This window comes from Aethalodelphis obliquidens, unplaced genomic scaffold (assembly GCF_003676395.1).
Source record: "Aethalodelphis obliquidens isolate GAN/ISIS:26980383/991018 unplaced genomic scaffold, ASM367639v1 scaffold1, whole genome shotgun sequence".
In the NCBI taxonomy this organism is placed as follows: domain Eukaryota; kingdom Metazoa; phylum Chordata; class Mammalia; order Artiodactyla; family Delphinidae; genus Aethalodelphis; species Aethalodelphis obliquidens.
The window spans coordinates 49,657,339-49,679,471 of NW_020837945.1; the positions used below are offsets into that span (position 1 = coordinate 49,657,339).

General features: G+C 38.5%; 1 protein-coding gene across 1 annotated transcript in view; it reads left to right on the forward strand.

Moving 5' to 3' along the window:
* ZPLD1 (zona pellucida like domain containing 1) overlaps positions 1-22,133 on the forward strand; it is a 123,060-nt gene that overhangs the window by 21,329 nt on the left and 79,598 nt on the right. Inside the window, exon 2 of the mRNA XM_027104015.1 lies at positions 10,568-10,684. The gene's annotated coding sequence lies outside the window, so the exon portion shown is untranslated. The remainder of the gene's footprint in view (positions 1-10,567; positions 10,685-22,133) is intronic.

Genomic DNA, 22,133 nt, shown 5'->3' on the forward strand with positions numbered 1-22,133 from the left:
AACACAGTCCAGATGAGGAAAATGAGGCTGGGATAAGATATATAACTTCCCCAAGATCACAGAGTTAGCAGGTAGCAGAGGTAGCACTTACATAGAGTGTGCTCTCTCTCTCTCTCTAAAGCCTAGGCTTTTAGCCACTGCACCCCTCACCCCCTCTCCTGTTCTCACAAGTTAGTTTATTACTAAACTTCTTGGTGATTCATCAACATGTGGTCTTCTTTCCAGCCTCTGTGTGGTTGGGTACATGGTCTCTAATTCTCCACCTGGCAACTTCTCTGAGCAGAGTGGTTAAGGAAATGTGTCCTAGGCTTAAGTGACTAGAGTTCTGCCCCCACCACTTACTAACTAGGCCTCAGCAGCCTCGTTCCTAAAACACAGATTACTTAGTTTATGTCTCATAGTTTTGCAGTGAGGATTAAGTGAAATAATACAGATAAAGTATTTAACAACAATGCCAGGGACATAAGAAATTATACTTAATGAGAAGGATAAGAGGAAGAAAATAAGAATGATACATATGTTACTTTCTTTCCAACAACTTCTACCATTTCTCATAGCATAAAATTCTTATCCCCTTCAATTCGATGATAGTCAGGAAGCACATTTTGACCAACGGCTTTGTGCTAGTTTTACTATCATCAAAGGAATCAGTGGTGCTACAAGAAGTGTAAAGATGCTTGTAATGGGGAGAGCTTCCATGTGGTGTCAAAGAACAACAGAGTCAGGCACTAGTTAAAGGTGGTAAAGACAGAGTTTATTCCTTATTTTCACAATAGGGGAAAAGAGACTTCAGTGTGGGACTGAGCTCAATTCCTAATACAATAAGGACAAATGAGGATTTACAGCCAAAGAGCAGAGTGAGCAGGGTCAGTAGGGGGAAAATTACTAAGAGGAGACATCAAGGGTTGTGGGATTCTTGCTAAACCAATTTAATAAGATTCTTGCTGAAGACAAGGTGATCAGATATCAAAATGAGAGATAAGAACTTGATCAGATATGAAGAGTGATCAGATATCAAGGATACAGGAATGACTTATCAGAGTTCTTGCTAAAACTGGGTTTAGCAGGGACGGACATGGAAGGCCAAGTCAAGGCCATGTCAGGAAAAAGGCTCAGAGAAGCCTAACTAAATTTTGGTCAAGGAGAGAGTCTTTGTCAGGGGCAATCAATGGCCAGCTGTGAGGGAAGACCCTCTTTTCCTCTCAATATTCTCTTTCCTCTTCCTGCTTTAGTTAACGTAATATTTGTTTGCAGACTTTTATGGGGTAGACTTATATAAGGCCCTTTCTTTGCAAGTAGTGCTTGCAGAAGGAGGGTTGACAGGAGACTCTCCAATCAGTGTGACAATCAGAGTGTTATCTTGTCCTGATGCTCAAAAATAATCTAGGAACCTCCCTCAATTATAACTTGGAAGTGAGTAGGTGAGCTCTGATGAAGTATTTTAAGGATTAAAAGTCTCAAAATTTGAAGAGCAGGGATATTTGGTCTTTGTTATGTAGGCCCCTCTATTCTATACCAAAAGGTACGTTTCTAGGTGTGGGGCAACACAGTTGCAAGGAGCCCATGTGAGTTACTGCTCCTTATTGCTGGGTGAATCTAGAAGATGACATTATCTACTACCTATTCGGGATACTACATCACTCACAGTTGCCTGATCTGAATAGGCACTGGATCTCAATGAAATTATAACAATTTTTTTTTTAACTGAAGAATCTTAAATGACTTTATGTTTTGTTTTTACAGGGTAGGCTGTCCCTTTCACTAAACAGCAAGGCTTTTAAATTCTCACATTTACTGATTATAACACTTCCTCTGAGGTATTTGTAAAAACCTTTACTTGTTCCAAAGATATGGTAAATTAAATGATAATATCTCTTTAGAAGCATCTTCTGCATGGTTGACTTAATGTTGATGGATCACTTTTACCTTAGAAATAAATGTGTATGTGAATGCACGCACACATGCTACATAGACACATATACATGTAGATCCAGCAGGAGCAAAGAGGAATAGTTTGGTGCCATTTAAATAAAAGCTTTGATTTTAGAAGAAAATTGGAAATTAGAGACAAATCTCAAAGAAAGGAAAAATTTTATAAACGTGGGAGAAACCACTATTTTTGCTATTCTCTGATCTTTGGTATATTATTTATCTAGTAGGTTGCAGCAAACTGTAATATTTGAAAAAGGTCAGATTCACGTACCATATTTGAATAATGTAGGCAGCAGGGGTCTAGAGAATTATCATACTTAGACGAGGAAGTGTGATTTTCCAGCCTGGACTCATTTCTGCCCCTGATTTGTTGTTTGACCTGAAGTGAGTCATTCTCTTCTTTGTCTGTCAATGGTGATAATGAGATCTCTTTTTTCTCTTTCTAATATAGATGTTGTGAAGAATGCAATAATCTGCTAACTGACCTTTCCCCTTTATATACTATCTCCTGAAACTACCTACATACTGCCTTCTGAAAACACTGCTTTGCACCCGATCCCCCTGTTCAAAAATCCCTATATCTTCTCCATGGTATGATATCCAAAGTCCTCCCCATTTTAATCCCAAGCAATTGCTGACCATCTTCAATGTGCTAGACATTGTACTGTGCACTTTTAATAATAACCCTTAGTCTTCAGACCACTGTGAGCATAGCTATTAATGCTCATACCCTTTTAAATATAAAGAAAATCTTCAACAGCACAAGTTTGAAGACTGGCCTGTCGGATTCTTGGTTTTTGCTCTTTCCACATGCATATTCATGCTGTTGCTACTTAGGTCCTACCTTTACACGCACACACACACACACACACATACACACACACACAATCTTTTCTTTAGAACTTTATGTCCCACCCGCTTTCATAAAGGATGCAACGTGGGACAATAAAATTCAGGTGTATAACAACACCATTGCATTAGAAATAAAGAAAACAAGAACTATGTAAAGGAGGAGGAAACAGGCATTTTATCTCCGGAATGTATCCCCAAACCATTTACTTACTACGGTTGTACTGCCACCAATACAAGCTTCTTGCATGGCTGCAGCAGTGGCCACCTACCTTTAGATTCCTACTCCACTGTAGCCTATACCTTTCAAGTTCTATACAGAGGGTACAGTGACTATTTTAAAACATAAACCATGGCATCTGCTTAAAATATTCTACTGGTTCCCATTATATTTAGGGTACAATGTCATGACCTCTCTACCATGATCTTCAGGGCTATATATGATCCATTTCACACTCAGATCTCAATCTTCAATTCTTTCCCTTCCTCATCCACTTTTCTTCAATCATTGATGACCTTCTTAGAACAGTACATCCTGCCCCAGGTTGTTTTGCTTTTGTTGTTACCCAACCGTCGTATGTTCTAACCCTAGCTCTTCATGTGAATAGTCCCTTCTCATCATTCAGATATTAGCTCCTAGTTTGCTAGTTCTAGGTCAGTATATGTAAACATACACCATCCTTTTTGTTAATGGCTGCATGGTATTTATCATACGGATGCAACTTGATTCAGTTAACCTTTCTTCTACCAGTAGGCATTCAGGTTCTGCCCAGTGTTTTCCAACTACAAAAAGAGAATACCTCTGCAATATGAATGACTACATATGCATATCAACATACTCGAAGGAGATTATTTATAAAAATAATTGCATGAATTGGAATTACTAGATCAAAAATTATGGAATGATTATTTTGATAAATTTTGCCAGGACAGAGAGTTTGATTTTATTTAATTTTATTTTGTTCAGCTTTATTGAGGTAAAATTGACAAATAAAAACTGTGTGTATTTAAGGTGTACGACATGATGATTTGATATATGCATACAGTGTGAAATAATTATCTCAATAAAGTTAATTAACAAATCCATCACCTCACATATTTACTGTTTTTTTTGGTTTGAATGTGGAAGATCTATTCTGTTAGCAAATTTCAAGCATACAATATAGTATTATTAACCATAGTCATCACACTGTATATTAGATCCCCAGAACTTATTCATCTTATAAGTGAAGGTTTGTACCTTTGACTAACATCTCCCCATTTTTCCCACTCAGCCCTTGGTAACTACTGTTCTACTCAGAGAGTTTAATTTTAAAGCATAATTTAGTGAATTTTTAAAGACTAAGCTAAGGTACTCATAATGTGTAGCTTTATGAAGCTCTAACTTGATCCAAGGATAGAGCTTAGAAAGCCTTCAGGATTGGTTGGTTTAAATGATTTTCCTAGATGTGCACTTTCCTTAGCAGGTCTCTAGATATGAATTATTTCCTGAACAGTGCCTCCTGTATTCCTTGTTACTAACTAAAGGATGAGCCAGAGCCTTAGTGGTACGGAATAAAAGCAAGAGTTGACCTCCTGCTATGCACACTGGAAAGCCTGAGCTGTATATTTGCCTGAATGGAGGGTCCCAAGCTTCTCTATGGGGATGAGCCAGGGGTCTCCATTTACTGAATACCCATCCTCTGCCTTCTGCATGTTCAGAAGGGCTAGCACTGAGGCTGCCTCCTCATGTTTCTTCTGACTACACCAAAAAAAAGCAGTCTTTCCTTTTTCTTCACTCCTTCCACACTTACTGGCTACACCATTTACTCGGTCCTAAAAATATACTATACCTTATAGTTTATTATTTATCCCTTTTATATGTCTTCCTTCTCTCACTTGGGTTATGTGGTGCTCAAGGGCAGCCTCTCTTATTTCCAAATCTCATTCAGCAACTCACTCATTCTAATACAAAAAGCAAGAATGATTATTTTACTGACTGTCCACACAGCTGAAAGGATCTGTGCCTCTCTGCACTCTTCAAACCAGTATCCCTTTGGCCTATGATCATCCAGCAGGAGGCTACTTACCCTTAGCAGGAGCTGATCTCAGGTGTGGAATATTTTCCTTCGATATGAATCTCATACCAGGATGAACCTTGACCTTGGCTTCATTAGCTGTTTTCTAACCAACTGAACCCATGACTAAACATTTTTAGGGCAAAATTTCCATTATGGCTCATTGTTAAGCTGACTCTAAGGGGAAAACAAGCTATAGCCTTGGAGGAAAAAAACATCAAAAAGTTACCAGTAAGAGAAAATTGGGGTTATATGGTACACTTCCTCAGTACACTTCCTCCGTAATGAGCGATGAAGTGATCCATTTATATATGATCCATATATATATATATATATATATATATATATATATATCTCAAAAGACTGCTTAAATTAAATTTCTAGATGCAGTCATTATTGATGTTTTCATATCCTGGCACAGTAGCATTTGACAAGCCTGCACAAATTTTTGCTTTTGCTGCTGCAAAGCTAACAGTTTCAACAGTGCATACACTGCTAGGAAGATTTTGTTCTGATTTTTTCTGGAAGCTTTGCATATTATGGACACTCAGTCCGTTTGATTGACAGGCTGTTTCCACGAGATACCTTAAAAGGCTGCAGGTACTACTTTTGGCCTGTTCCTAGGAAGAGAGCATTGACTGTATCCAGTGCTCTTTGAAATGAGGGATTAGTCATCTAGGTACCATGAGCCACAACATTACCAAAATTAGTTGATTTTTGTAAACTTTAATTTATTAAGCTGGGCATTTGATATTGGTAATCATTGTCTTGTTACTCTTTGTTATGAAAAGATAGTCATTGTGTAGAAGGCTTAGCACAGTTGATGTAGCCCCTTGTTTATGAGTGGTTAGAATTATTTGAGTTTTCATGCTGTTGCTACTCAGTATTCGACATGCAAGCTGTAGTAAAGGGGTTATTTAGACTCCACAAACCTTTTTGTCTCATTTTAGGTTTTGAAGTTTAGACCTTTTGAAACCACTTTTATCCAAAGTCAAACTTAAGAAACTAAGGTTATCTCTATAATAAATATATTGTTAGCAAAGGCAATTTTTTTCCTAGACATTGACTGCTTCACTTAGCAGCTCTTAAACCAATAGTCCTTTTTAGGATTAAAGACTATTACATGTAATTTTTTAAAGCCTCAGTATATTGTGGCATTTCTTGGCCCACAATAACTCCATAAATGCTTTCAGATGAACTTAATTTTTAAAATCTTTACAAATGCTTTGCTTCTGCTTAAGTATTTTACTGCTTTTCTTTACTTCTGTCTTTGAGGTCCATTATAAAATTCTTTTAATTGTTTAAATATCTCTTCTACCATTTATTCATTCAATTCACATTTATTGAGCACTAACCCTTTCTTATGTAATATGAAAACGTGCCTGCTGATAAAGCAGTTTCATCTTTGCTTGGGATGGTACCAACGTTTGAACATCAAGTAAACAGTTTTAGAAAGACCAGTATTTGCATATTGATATGTCAAATACGATGCTGTGTAACGGTACAAAAACTGAGTATTCCTAATCAGGGGATGTTGGAGATAGTAGAATAAATAAAGGCTATGTGAGTAGTCGGGGGACTTTGCTAAGTCCATATGTGGTATAAAGAAATACAACACTGCAGATTGAAAAAACTCTGACAATGCAGAATTGGTCATTTAGTATCCCTCACTTCCCAAGGCAATAGACTATTTGATGATTATGAACAAGCTTCTTTAATGCCCATCTTTATTCAAGCAAAGACTCAGAATTTAAAAAATTGTCTCAAGCTATTTCCTTCAGGTTGGATTGTGTGAAGCTGTTGTCTTCATCCCGCATTGATAAATGTCAAACATGTGAGTGTATTTTAATCACGATCCTCATATTGCTAAAAGTTGTGGCTGTGAGTTGGTGATACAATTGAGACAATTAACATTTTTAACCTTTTATTATGGGAAATTTCAAACACACACATAATAAATGGAATAGTGTAATGAGCCCCTCTGTGTCCATCACCCAGCTTAAAATATTATCAATATTCAGCCATTCTTGTTTTATCTTTGCTTCCACCGACTCACCAGCCCTACGCAATTATTATTTGTAGTATTTTTTTTTTTTTTGGCCGTATGCGGATTTCTCACTGTTGTGGCCTCTCCCGTTGCAGAGCACAGGCTCCGGACGCGCAGGCTCAGTGGCCATGGCTCACGGGCCCAGCCGCTCTGCGGCATGTGGGATCTTCCCGGACCGGGACACGAACCCGTGTCCCCTGCATCGACAGGCAGACTCTCAACCACTGCGCCACCAGGGAAGCCCTATTTGTAGTATTTGAAATGCTTTTTTGTGAGATATAATTTAAAGACATTGAAATGCACAAATCTTAGCTGTACAATTTTCACAAATAAGTACACCCTTGTAACTCCACTTATACCATGATCAGCAGTGGGATTTGTATCTGTTATTGTAGCTGCTGTAAATTCTGTAGGTATTCATAAGCAAGAGAGGGAAATGGTCCCTCAGTCTTCTCCCTGATGCTCAGACCTGGCAGTGGGATCTTATACACGGGCTTAGAGGACATTAGATGAATGAGCTTTTGCTTCTAAGCTAAAAGCTTTTTAATATCTTTTACATTATAGGTTCTGAAATATCCTCCCCTTGTGCCTCTTCAAGGTACAAGGAAGAGGAGATAGCTATCATGAACTGGAGGTGGGAGAAGCAGAAGAAGAATCTCCAAGTCCCATGTTAATCTTCAGGATTTTTCCTTTGTTTGGAAACTGACTGAAATTAAAGCCAAGTGATCTGTCTCAGGCTTTTACCTAAGTGAGAAAATATTTGCGTTTTCTTTGATCCTTTGTTTTTGATCCTTAGTAGCTTTACCCTACCCTTGGATTTTTCTAACCTCTTAATGAATCAGGAAATTGATAAAATTCTAATTTATCCTGGTATGTCTTAGCTGTGGTTGTTGAAGTGACATCAATGTGGTTGAGAGGCAAGTGAGACATAGAAGAATATCTGGGGCATATTAGAGGTGATAAGCAGTCGTGTGGCTTGAAAAAGTTCTACTCTGTCTGTCTTTCCTCCTTCTGGCTTTGTTTGGCTCAGCCAGTCCAAAATACAATCACTACTGATGAATAAGCCCTTAATTCTATACATTGGAGATACATGCAATATTTTTTCTTCTGCTGGTATTGGAAATTACAAACCAACACAGAAATATTTTAAAAATGAAGTCAGAATTCTTCACTTGTTGCCAAAAGATAGTTGCTTATTCATAGCCAGTGGCTATTTGCAAGGCTGATCATTATAATTCTGCACAAAACTGCCTGTATTCCTGTGTCACTCTTGAATAATCAAAATCCAGAGTTTCAATAAGGGTGCTCCTCATTTACAAGGTTAATTCCTCTAATAATGATGTCTACATTCTCACACACATTTCAGAGCTGAGAATTTATTGCATAGGACACAAATTCATTGGCTATGCAGTGTAAGTAACCTTATTAAGAATGCAGTGAGAGGATATACATTACTGTTCCGTTCGGTAGGAAGGTTAAACACAACAAGAAATTGAGACATTTACCGCTAAGTAGTCCAACTGATTTATTTTACTGTGCCTTTTTCATTTTGAGCCTTTTGAAGCACAGGCTGCCTGAGTACTCTGCCCTCATGCAGGCCTTCAGTTAGAAATTCTAAATTCTAGAGGGTGTGGGAACTGTCCCGGAGAACAAAGCCAGAGACTTTGTGTTAACCAAAGTTAGAATTGAGATAATGTTTCAGGTAAGGGTGAGTTGATAGTAAACCTGCTTTTTGTGCTGCAGGGGTTTTTGTTAGGATTCGATATAACATGATGGAGAATTTCTCCCTGCCGCTATCAACAAAACTCAGCTGATCTAGATCCAAGCAGTGACACAGCTCTAAGTAGAGACCAGAGCCAAGACAGCGCACGATATACTAACCCTTCAGCTATCTCCTATATAAGGTCTATATTTCCATTTCAACTAGAAATGCTGTGATAGAAGAAAGTTGTTCTGTACTTTTCTGCCTAGAGACAGCACCCAGTATAGTAGTGTGCCAGTAGGAAGAACTCCTCCAGCCAAGTGGTCTTCTGAGACACGAGATCACATTTTATATAACAGAAGGTACCATGTCAAAGCTGTAATAGTCTCAGAACCCTTCCCTCAAGGGCCACTTAGCTTTAGCCATATATACTTTTCTTAGTGCTTCAAACAACAAAATATTTTTAGGTATTTTTAGGAAGTTATCAGTGTCTTTCAAGCTAGTAACACTTGCTATAATAATTATTTACCTGAAAATGATAATGATTATAGATTACTATTTTCTGTATAACAAACATTGTAACTGGAGTTGACTTATGAGAAAAGCATTTAGTATTATGGTGATCCCCAAATAAGTATCATACTTATTTACCCTATAATCTGTATAAACTGTACATTTCTCTAAATAAATAGCTTATTGAGACCTACTCATTTGGCTTATTCTCTGGCTTGCAGGGAGAGGATGGAGTACATCTCTCTCTTTTACCCAGCTCCTCAAGGTTTTTGGCTTCCCTGATCCTATTCACACTTGTCCAATGATCAAGATGGTCTCTCAGTTTTCATTGTTAGAAATCTCTTCCTCATGGAAGCAGAATGTTTACTTTAGTTACTTCAATGTTTAAGTTAAATCAGATAGCCTTGTTGCCAACTCTCCGTTCAGTTGAAAGTTTGCCTATAATTTATAGTTGGCCCTCCTTATATGTGTTTTGGTTCCCCATAACCAAGATCCCACAGATCCATTGTGTAGTATTTACTATCAAAAATAAATCTGTGTATAAGTGGACCTAAGCTGTTCAACCTATGTTGTTCAAGGGTCAACTGTAATATGATTCACCTTATATGGATTTTGTGGTGCTGAGTTCTGTTCTAAACTTTTACTTGTCTGCCCCATCAGTGTGACAGAACATCTGTTCCCAATTCTGAATACTTTTTTAAAAGCCTGAACTGTTGGTGAAATAAAATTTCTCTTTTTTTTGCCTTGTTCAGCTTCTTTAAAAGAGGCCTGGGCTGGGGGTGAGAAGGTGTGGGTTCCATTTCTGCCCTGGCACTAACTAGCCCGATGGTCACATTGGGTGCTTAGTCCCAGTGGACCTCAGTTTTCTCTTTGTCAAATGAAGGGGTTGGGCTAATAATTTTTGATTCCTCCTAGCTCTAAGTTTCTCTACTCCACACGTTTTTTTTTTTTAATTATTTTAATCCTCATTAATTATACAATACTCATTAATGATGATCAACTGTCCCATTACGTTAAAAATACTAGAACTGAGTCCTAGAAATGTAAGCCTGTGAAGGGATCTGACAAAAATGCCTGGGTTTCTTAACATCATGGCTTGCTTTTATAATAAACATGATCGGGGGGCAGCCGTGGAGTTGTACACCATGAATCTCCCTGCAAGAAAGAACTTGTAGTTAGACAACCACCTCCAGCAGCAGGACCTCAGGAATGCTCTCAGTGTTTGATATGAGGCCAGTCTTCCCGGGTGATCCTCTGTACACTACATGAGAGTACTCTCCAAAGGGCCGTCTTTGCTCTGGAGCTCCCCATCAGGTTACCAAAGACGTTTTCAGGTTTGTAGCACTCCGAGGCTTTCTGTGCCCATTTCTGCTCTCTCCCTCCTTCCCTTTCCTTAGTGTCAGATCTTTGTTGTTCCTGAAAGCTTTTCCTGCTCACTTCTGCTTCTTCCGCTTTTGTTTTTCACAGGCACTGCCCACCCCTTACGCCTCAAGCCCAGTGGACCTCTTGCTCTTCTCACTTCATCTCAGCACCTCCTCCCAGAGGACCTGAACTGACACATCAGGGATCCATGCCACATTAGAGGTAAAAACAGATATACTGAAAGATACATTTTCAGGTTTATTTAAAAAACGCCTTTTTGGTTTTGTTTGTTATTTTGTTTTCTATTGATTTATAGTATTGTGTTAGTTTCAGGTGTACAGCAAAGTGATTTGTATATATATATATTTAGATTCTTTTCCATTATAGGTTATTATAAGATATTGAATATAGTTCCCTGTGGTATACAGTAGGTCCTCGTTGTTTATCTGTTATATATATAGTAGTGCATACCTGTTAATCCCATACTCCTAATTTACACACATCCCCCACATTTCCCCTTTGGTAACTAAAAGTTTGTTTTCCATGTCTGTGAATCTGTTTCTGTTTTATCAATAAATTAATTTGTATTATTTTTTAGATTCCACATATAAGTGATATCATATAATACTTGTCTTTCTCTGTCTGACTTACTTCATTTAGTACATATTCTCTGGTTCCATCCATGTTACTGCAAATGGCATTATTTCATTCTTTTTATGGCTACATAATATTCCATTTTATATATGTACCACATCTTCTTTATCAGTCATCTGTTGATGGACATTTAGGTTGCTTCCATGTCTTGGCTATTGTAAATATGCTGTAATGAACATTGGGGTGCATGTATCTTTTCAAATTAGAGTTTTCATCTTTTCTGGATATATGCCCAAAAGTGGGATTGCTGGATCATATGGTAGCTCTATTTTTAGTGAAAAGGGTCTTTGGTTACATTTCTTCTTTCCTTTCTATTTTCTTTCATGGAATTAAATACTTTTGAAACCGGTTAGGACTTAGAGAATGTAATTTCAACTTTTTGACTTTTGACAGATAAAGAATGAGAGAGATATGAAGTGAGTTGTCCATGAAGTGAGTTGTCCAAGGTCATAACTGGACTAATTAATAACATGACATTTTAGACCCTGTTTCATTGAAGAGGTATCAAGACAGATGAAGTGTCTCTAACCCCTCAGACCCGACCTCTTACACTTATAGTTTATTGTAACTCATGCAGTTGTTCGAATGCACATCCCAGCTTGACCAATGACTGACAGTGTGGTCCTCCTTGGTGGTGTCTTTTATAGTCAGAAATAAGGGCCTTACATGGGGGAGAAGATAATTTGAGTCATGAGGCTATTTTTTCTAAGCTGCTTTTCAGCCTGGGTGTGACTTAAGTCATAGAGGTCTCTCAAACCCCACATTCCTCCACTGTTAGTGACCAGAAAGGAGCATTAACATTTGAATGGGGTTTCAGAGGAGTTGTGGAAATTTGCGACATAGTAATTAGGAAGATAAATTTCTGTAGCAAGAGCAATATGAACTCATGAGGGTAAGTGGGTACAGAGCAATGGCAAACAGAAAAGCTCAGGGTTCTCTGCCAAGACCACATCAGCACAGAGTCCTGAAAGCAGCCAGGCTGGGCTGTAGATGGTAGAAATAGATGAGGCAGATTAAGTCAGAGCCAGGACCTGGACAGGGAGACGGTGTAACTACATCTGCCTTAGGAAGAGCCAGGTGTATGGGCCTGTGACTAGGGCAGTTACAGAAGGCCCAATGCTTAGGATTTAACACAATGTGGTCATCATAAAATTATTAATAATTTTGCTTTAAATTTGTATTTTGTAGTCAAAATCATCCCAGTGGGATGATGGAGCATGCACTGGGATCTTGGAGCCTCTACTCACACGTGGTCTTGCCTCCTGTCAGCTCCCCATGTTCCCACCTCCCCTGGTTGCATGTCTAGTAACCCACTCCCTTACTTCCACCCGGTGACTTCTGCTGCCCTCTGTTCCCTGTGGGGACTTAGGGATAGATGTGGAGAGGACACTTGTGAGGGTCTATACTTGCCCTGCTGGTATCCTCACTCCCAAGGGAGCAGAATGTTGAAAGCAAATGGAAATCACCATGACAGGGTGAGAGACTGCAAAACAGAAAAAGCTTTTTTTCCTTTCTTTTGAATAAGGAGTCCACATTTTTGCTTTGCACTGAGCCTGCAAATTATGTATCGAACCCTTGCCTCAGGCTTTCAAAAACATCTTTCATTGTAAGGGTTACAAATTAATAACAGCATCACCCTTTCCATATTGCTTTATATACTGTATAGTATATAATGTATATAGTATAATTATAAAGTATAACTATACATACAATGTAGTGATATTTAGGGTATCACTATTTTTCCAAGTCTTATTTCTCAGTTTTGTATATTCAGGAACTTGATTTTATTTTTCGCTGTAGGTAGAAACCTCTGGAAAACTGATCCATGTCTACTGAACTATAAGAGCCCTATAAATTAATCTGTTTTGAATTGCTAAGAGGTTGGAAATAGTGATATTGGGGTATCAGTGAATTTTCTTGTCAGAAGGTATATTTATTTGGGAAATCTGATGGTATAAAAAACTCAGACAAAAGTTATTTAGATGGAAGAGGAGCTTCAAGATGGTGGAAGAGTAAGACATGGAGATCACCTTCCTCCCCACAAATACATCAGAAATACATCTACATGTGGAACAACTCCTACAGAACACCTACTGAACATTGGCAGAAGACCTCAGACCTCCCAAAAGGCTCATGGTGCTCCAGCCAGGTGTCAGGGCTGTGCCTCTGAGGTGGGAGAGCCAAGTTTAGGACACTGGTCCAACAGAGACCTCCCAGCTCCACGTAATATCATACGGCAAAAATCTCCCAGAGATCTCCATCTCAGTGCCAAGACCCAGCTTCACTCAACGACCAGCAAGCTACAGTGCTGGACACCCTATGCCAAACAACTAGCAAGACAGGAACACAACACCACCCATTAGCAGAGAGGCTGCCTAAAATCATAATAAGGTCACAGACACCCCAAAACACACCACCAGACGTGGACCTGCCCACCAGAAAGACAAGATCCAGCCTCATCCACCAAAACACAGGCACTAGTCCCCTTCACCAGGAAGCCTACACAACCCACTGAACCAAACTTAGCCACTGGGGGTAGACACCAAAAACAGCGGGAACTATGAATCTAAAATCTGCAAAAAGGAGACCCCAAACACAGTAAGTTAAGCAAGATGAGAAGACAAAGAAACACACAGCAGATGAAGGAGGAAAGTAAAAAACCACCAGACCTAACAAATGAAGAGGAAGTAGGCAGTCTACGTGAAAAAGAATTCAGAATAATGATAGTAAAGATGATCCAAAGTCTTGGAAATAGAATGGAGAAAATACAAGAAACGTTTAACAAGGACCTAGAAGAACTAAAGAGGAAACAAACAATGATGAACAACACAATAAATGAAATTAAAAATTCTCTAGAAGGGATCAATAACAGAATAACTGAGGCAGAAGAACGGATAAGTGACCTGGAAGATAAAACAGTAGAAATAACTACTGCAGAGCAGAATAAAGAGAAAAGAATGAAAAGAATTGAGGAGAGTCTCAGAGACCTCTGGGATAATATTAAACGAACCAACATTCGAATTATAGGGGTTCCAGAAGAAGATGAGAAAAAGACAGGGACTGAGAAAATATTTGAAGAGATTATAGTTGAAAACTTCCCTAATATGGGAAAGGAAGTAGTTAATCAAGTCCAGGAAGCACAGAGAGTCCCATACAGGATAAATTCAAGGAGAAACACACCAAGACACATATTAATCAAACTATCAAAAATTAAATACAAAGAAAATATATTAAAAGCAGCAAGGGAAAAACAACAAATAACATACAAGGGAATCTCCATAAGGTTAACAGCTGATCTTTCACCAGAAACTCTGCAAGCCAGAAGGGAGTGACAGGACATATTTAAAGTAAGGAAAGGGAAAAAACTACAACCAAGATTACTCTGTCCAGCAAGGATCTCATTCAGATTCGATGGAGAAATTAAAAACTTTACGGCCAAGCAAAAGCTAAGAGAATTCAGCACAACCAAACCACCTTTACAACAAATGCTAAAGGAACTTCTCTAGGCAGGAAACACAAGATAAGGAAAAAACCTACAATAACAAACCCAAAACAATTAAGAAAACAGTAATAGGAACATTCATATCGTTAATTACCTTAAATGTAAATGGATTAAATGCTCCAACCAAAAGACATAGACTGGCTGAGCGGATACAAAAACAAGACCCGTATATATGCTGTCTACAAGAGACCCACTTCAGACCTAGGGACACATACAGACGGAAAGTGAGGGGATGGAAAAAGATATTCCATGAAAATGGAAATCAAAAGAAAGATGCAGTAGCAATTCTCATAGCAGACAAAATAGACTTTAAAACAAAGACTATTACAAGAGACAAAGAAGGACACTACATAATGATCAAGGTATCAATCCAAGAAGAAAATATAACAATTGTAAATATTTATGCACCCAACATAGGAGCATCCCAGTACATAAGGCAAATACTAACAGCCATAAAAGGGGAAATTGACAATAACACAATCATAGTAGGGGACTTTAACACCCCACTCTCACCAGTGGCCGGATCATCCAAAATGAAAATAAATAAGGAAACACAAGCTTTAAATGATACATTAAACAAGACGGACTTAATTGATATTTATAGGACATTCCACCCAAAACGACAGAATACAGTTTCTTCTCACGTGCTCATTGAACATTCTCCAAGATAGATCATATCATGGGTCACAAATCAAGCCTTGGTAAATTTAAGAAAATTGAAATTGTATCAGGTATCTTTGCTGACCACAGCGTTATGAAACTAGATATCAATTACAGGAAAAAAATCTGTAAAAAATACAAACACATGGAGAATAAACAATACACTACTTAATAACCAAGAGATCACTGAAGAAATCAAAGATGAAATCAAAAAATACCTAGAAACAAATGACAATGAGAACACGATGAGCCAAAACCTATGGGATGCAGCAAAAGCAGTTCTAAGAGGGAAGTTTATAAAAATAAAATAAAATCCTACCTTAAGAAACAAGAAACATCTCAAATAAACAATCTAACCTTACACCTAAAGCAATTAGAGAAAGAAGAACAAAAAAAACCCAAATTTCGCAGAAGGAAAGAAATCATAAAGATCATATCAGAAATAAATGAAAAAAAATGAAGGAAACAATAGCAAAGATCAGTAAAACTAAAAGCTGGTTCTTTGAGAAGATAAACATAATTGATAAAACATTAGCCAGACTCATCAAGGAAAAAAAGGGAGAAGACTCAAATCAACAGAATTAGAAATGAAAAACAGGAGGAGGAACAAAGATGGCGGAGTAGAAGGATGTGTTCTCACTCCCTCTTGCAAGAACACCAGAATCACAACTAGCTGCTGGACAGTCATCGAAAGGAAGACACTGGAACTCACCAAAAAAGATACCCCACATCCAAAGACAAAGGAGAAGCCACAATGAGATGGTAGGAGGGGCGCAATCACAATAAAATCAAATCCCATAACTGCTGGGTGGGTGACTCACAGATTGGAGAAGGCTTATACCACAGAAGTCCACCCAATGGAGTGAAGGTTGTGAGCCCCACATCAGGCTTCCCAACATGGGGGTCCAGCAACGGGAGGAGGAATTCCTAGAGAATCAGACTTTGAAGGCTAGTGAGATTTGATTGCAGGACTTTGACAGGACTGGGGGAAACAGAGACTCCACTCTTGGAGGGCACACACAAAGTAGTGTGTGCATCAGGACCCAGGGGAAGGAGCAGGGACCCCAGTGGAGACTGAACCAGACCTACCTGCTAGTGTTGGAGGGTCTCCTGCAGAGGCAGGGGGTGGCTCTCTTTCACCGTGGGGACAAGGACACTGGCAGCAGAAGTTCTGGGAAGTACTCCTTGGCATGAACCCTCCCAGAATCAGCCATTACCCCCACCAAAGAGCCCAGGTAGGCTCCAGTGTTGGGTTGCCTCAGGCCAAACAACCAACATGGAGGGAACCCAGCCCCACCCATCAACAGTCAAGTGGGTTAAAGTTTTACTGAACTCTGCCCACCAGAGCAACAGTCAGCCCTACCCACCACCAGTCCCTCCCATCAAACCTCCTAGATAGCCTCATCCACCAGAGGGCAGACAGCAGAAGCAAGAAGAACTACAATCCTGCAACCTGTGGAACAAAAACCGCATTCACAGAAAGGTAGACAAGATGAAAAGGCAGAGGGCTATATACCAGATGAACAAGATAAAACCCCAGAAAAACAACTAAATGAAGTGGAGATAGGCAACCTTCCAGAAAAAGAATTCAGAATAATGATAGTGAAGATGATCCAGGACCTCAGAAAAAGAATGGAGGCAAAGATCGAGAAGATGCAAGAAATGTTTAACAAAGACCTAGAAGAATTAAAGAACAAACAAACAAGAGATGAACAATACAATAACTGAAACGAAAACTGCACTAGAAGGAATCAATAGCAGAATAACGGACTCCAAGGCAGAAGAACAGATAAGTGACCTGGAAGACAGAATGGTGGAATTCACTGCCGCAGAACAGAATAAAGAAAAAAGAATGAAAAGAAATGAAAACAGTCTAAGTGACCTCTGGAACAATATTAAACGCAACAACATTCGCATTATAGGGGTCCCAGAAGGAGAAGAGAGAGAGAAAGGACCAGAGAAAATATTTGAAGAGGTTATAGTCCAAAACTTCCCTAACATGGGAAAGGAAATAGCCACCCAAGTCCAGGAAGCTCAGCAAGTCCCATACAGGATAAACCCAAGGAGAAACACGGCAAGACACACAGTAATCAAACTAGCAAAAATTAAAGACAAAGAAAAATTATTGAAAGCAGCAAGGGAAAAATGACAAATAACATACAAGGGAACTCTGATATGGTGAACAGATGATTTCTCAGCAGAAACTCTACAAGCCAGACGGTAGTGGCATGATACACCTAAAGTGATAAAAGGGAAGAACCTACAACCAAGATTACTCTACCTGGCAAGGATCTCATTCAGATTCGATGGAGAAATCAAAAGCTTTACAGACAAGCAAAAGCTAAGAGAATTCAGCACCAGCAAACCAGCTCTACAACAAATGCTAAAGGAACTGCTACTCTAAGTGGGAAACACAAGAGAAGAAAAGGACCTATAAAAACAAATCCAAAACAATTAAGAAAATGGTCGTAGGAACATGCATATCTATAATTACCTTAAACATGAATGGATTAAAGGCTCCAACCAAAAGACACAGGATTGGGCTTCCCTGGTGACGCAGTGGTAGAGGGTCCGCCTGCTGGTGCAGGGGACACGGGTTCGTGCCCCGGTCTGGGGGGATCCTGCATGCTGCGGAGCGGCTGGGCCCGTGGACCATGGCTGCTGGGCCTGTGCGTCCGGAGCCTGTGCTCCAGAGCGGGAGAGGCCGCGGCAGTGGGAGGCCCACGTACCGCAAAATAAATAAATAAATAAATAAAGACACAAGATTGCTGAACGGATACAAAAACAAGACCTATATATATGCTGTGTACAAGAGACCCACTTCAGACCTAGGTACACATACAGACTGAAAGTCAGGGGATGGAAAAAGATATTCCAAACAAATAGAAATCAAAAGAAAGCTGGAGTAGCTATACTCATATCAGATAAAATAGACTTTAAAATAAGGAATGTTACAAGAGACAAGGAAGGACACTACATAATGATCAAGGGATCAATCTAAGAAGAAGATATAACAATTATAAATATGTATGCACCCAACATAGGAGTACCTCAATACCTAAATACCTGTTACTGCTAACAGCTGTAAAAGAGTAAATCGACAGTAACACAATAATAGTGGGGGATTTTAACACCTCACTTACAGCAATGGACAGATCATCCAGAAGGAAAATAAATAAGGAAACAGAAGCTTTAAATGACACAATAGACCAGATAGATTTAATTGATATTTATAGGACATTCCATCCAAAAACAGCAGATTACACTTTCTTCTCAAGTGCGCACGGACATTCTCCAGGATAGATCATATCTTGGGTCCGAAATCAAGCCTCAGTAAATTTAAGAAAATTGAAATCATATGAAGCATCTTTTCGGACCACAGCACTATGAGATTAGAAATGAATTACAGGGAAAAAAACGTAAAAAACACAAACACATGGAGGATAAACAATATGTTACTAAATAACCAAGACATCACTGAAGAAATCTAAGACGAAATCAAAAAATACCAAGAGCCAAATGACAATGAAAACACGATGATCCAAAACCTATGGAATGCAGCAAAAGCAGTTCTAAGAGGGAAGTTTATAGCTATCCAAGCCTACCTCAAGAAACAAGAAAAATCTCAAACAATCTAAACTTACACCTAAAGGAACGGGAGAAAGAAGAACAAACAAAACCCAAAGTAGCAAAAGGAAAGAAATCATAAAGATCAGAGCAGAAATAAATGAAATAGAAACAAAGAAAACAATAGCAAAGATCAATAAAACTAAACGCTATTTCTTTGAGAAGATAAACAAAATTGATAAACCATTAGCCAGACTCATCAAGAAAAAGAGGGAGAGGACTCAAATCAATAGAATTAGAAATGAAAAAGGAGAAGTTACAACAGACAACATAGAAATACAAAGCATCCTAAGAGACTAGTACAAGCAACTCTATGCCAATAAAATGGACAACCTGGAAGAAATGGACAAATTCTTAGAAAGGTATAACCTTCCAAGACTGAACCAGGAAGAAACAGAAAATATGAACAGATCAATCACAAGTAATGAAATTGAAACTTGATTAAAAATCTTCCAACAAATAAAAACCATGGACCAGATGGCTTCACAGGTGAATTCTATCAATCATTTAGAGAAGCGCTAACACCCATCCTTCTCAAACTCTTCCAAAAAATTTCAGAGGAAGTAACACTCCCAAATTCATTCTATGAGGTCATCATCACCGTGATACCAAAACCAGACAAAGATACTACAAAAAAAGAAAATTACAGACCAATATCACTGATGAACATAGATGCAGAAATCCTCAACAAAATACTAGCAAACAGAATCCAACAACACATTAAAAGGACCATACACCATGATTAAGTGGGATTTATCCCAGGGATGCAAGGATTCTTCAATATACGCAAATCAATCAATGTGATACACCATATTAACAAACTGAAGGATAAAAACTATATGATCATCTCAATAGTTGAGGAAAAAGCTTTTGACAAAATTCAACACTGATTTATGATAACTCTTCAGAAAGTGGTCATAGAGGGAACCTACCTCCACATAATCAAGGCCATATACCACCAACCCACAGAAAACATCATTCTCAATCGTGAAAAACTGAAAGCATTTCCTCTAAGATCAGAAACGAGACAAGGATGTCCACTCCCACCACTATTATTCAACATAGTTGTGGAAGTCCTAGCCATGGCAATCAGAGAAGAAAAAGAAATAAAAGGAATACAATTTGGAAAAGAAGAATTAAAACTGTCACTGTTTGTGGATGATACTATACATAGAGAGTCCTAAAAATGCTACCAGAAAACTACTAGAGCTAATCAATGAATTTGGTAAAGTTGCAGGATACAAAATTAATGCACAGAAATCTCTTGCATTCCTATACACTAATGATGAAAAATGTGAAAGAGAAATTAAGGAAACACTCCCATTTACCATTGCAACAAAAATAATAAAATACCTGGGAATAAACCTACTTAGGGAAACAAAAGACCTGTATGCAGAAAACTATAAGACACTGATGAAAGAAATTTAAAGATGATACCAACAGATATACCATGTTCTTGGATTGGAAGAATCAACATTGTGAAAATGACTATAGTACCCTAAGCAATCTAAAGATTCAATGCAATCCCTATCAAATTACCAATGGCATTTTTTACAGAACTAGAACAAATCATCTTCAAATTTGTATGGAGACACAAAAGACCCCGAATAGCCAAAGCAGTCTTGAGGGAAAAAAACGGAGCTGGAGGAATCAGACTCCCTGACTTCAGACTATACTACAAAGCTACAGTAATCAAGACAATATGGTACTGGCACAAAAACAGAAACATAGATCAATGGAACAAGATAGAACGCCCAGAGATAAACCTGTGCACCTATGGTCAACTAATCTATGACAGAGGATGCAAAGATATACAATGGAGAAAAGACAGTCTGTTCAGTAAGTGGCACTGGGAAAACTGGACAGCTACATGTAAAATAATGAAATTAGAACACTCCCTAACACCATACACAAAAATAAACTCAAAATGGATTTGAGACCTAAATGTAAGACCGGACAGTATAAAGCTCTTAGAGGAAAACATAGGCAGAACCCTCTATGACATAAATCCACAGCAAGATCCTTTTGGACCCAACTTATAGAGAAATGGAAATAAAAACAAAAATAAACAAATAGGACCTAATGAAACTTCAAAACCTTTTCACAGCAAAGGAAACCATTACCAAGATGAAAAGACAACCCTCAGATTTGGAGAAAATATTTGCATATGAAGCAACTGACAAAGGATTAATCTCCAAAATTTACAAGCAGCTCATGCAGCTCAACATCAAAAAACAAACAACCCAATCCAGAAATGGGCAGAAGACCGAAGCAGACATTTCTCCAAAGAAGATATACAGATTGCCAACAAACATATGAAAGAATGCTCAACATTGTTAGTTATTAGAGAAATGCAAATCAAAACTACAATGTGATATCATCTCACGCCGGTCAGAATGGCCATCATCAAAAAATCTAGAAACAATAAATGCTGGAGAGGGTGTGGAGAAAAGGGAACCCTCATACACTGTTGGTGGGAATGTAAATTGATACAGCCACTATGGAGAACAGTATGGAGGTTCCTTAAGAAACAAAAAACAGAACTACCATATGACCCAGCAATCCCACTACTGGGCATATACCTTGAGAAAACCATAATTCAAAAAGAGTCATGTACCAAAATGTTCATTGCAGCTCTATTTACAATAGCCAGGACATGGAAGCAACCTAAGTGTCCATTGACAGATGAATGGATAAAGAAGATGTGGCACATATATACAATGGAATATTACTCAGCCATTAAAAGAAACAAAATTGAGTTATTTGTAGTGAGGCAGATGGACCTAGAGTCCATCATACAGAGTGAAGTAAGTCAGAAAGAGAAAAACAAATACTGTATGCTAACACATATGTATGGAATCTAAAAAAAAAAAAAAAGGTCCTGAAGAACCTAGGGGCAAAATGGGAATAAAGATGCAGACCTCCTAGAGAATGGACTTGAGGACACGGAGAGGGGGAAGGGTAAACTAGGAGAAAGTGGGAAAGTGGTAGTGTATATATGGGCATATATTCACTATGAAATGTAAAATAAATAGCTACTGTGAAGCAGTCACTTAGCGCAGGGAGATCAGCTTGGTGCTTTGTGACCAGCTAGAAGGGTGGGATAGGGAGGGTGGGAGGGAGGGAGATGCAAGAGGGAAGAGATATGGGGATATATGTATATGTATAACTGATTCATTTTGTTATAAAGCAGAAACTAACACACCATTGTAAAGCAATAGTAATCCA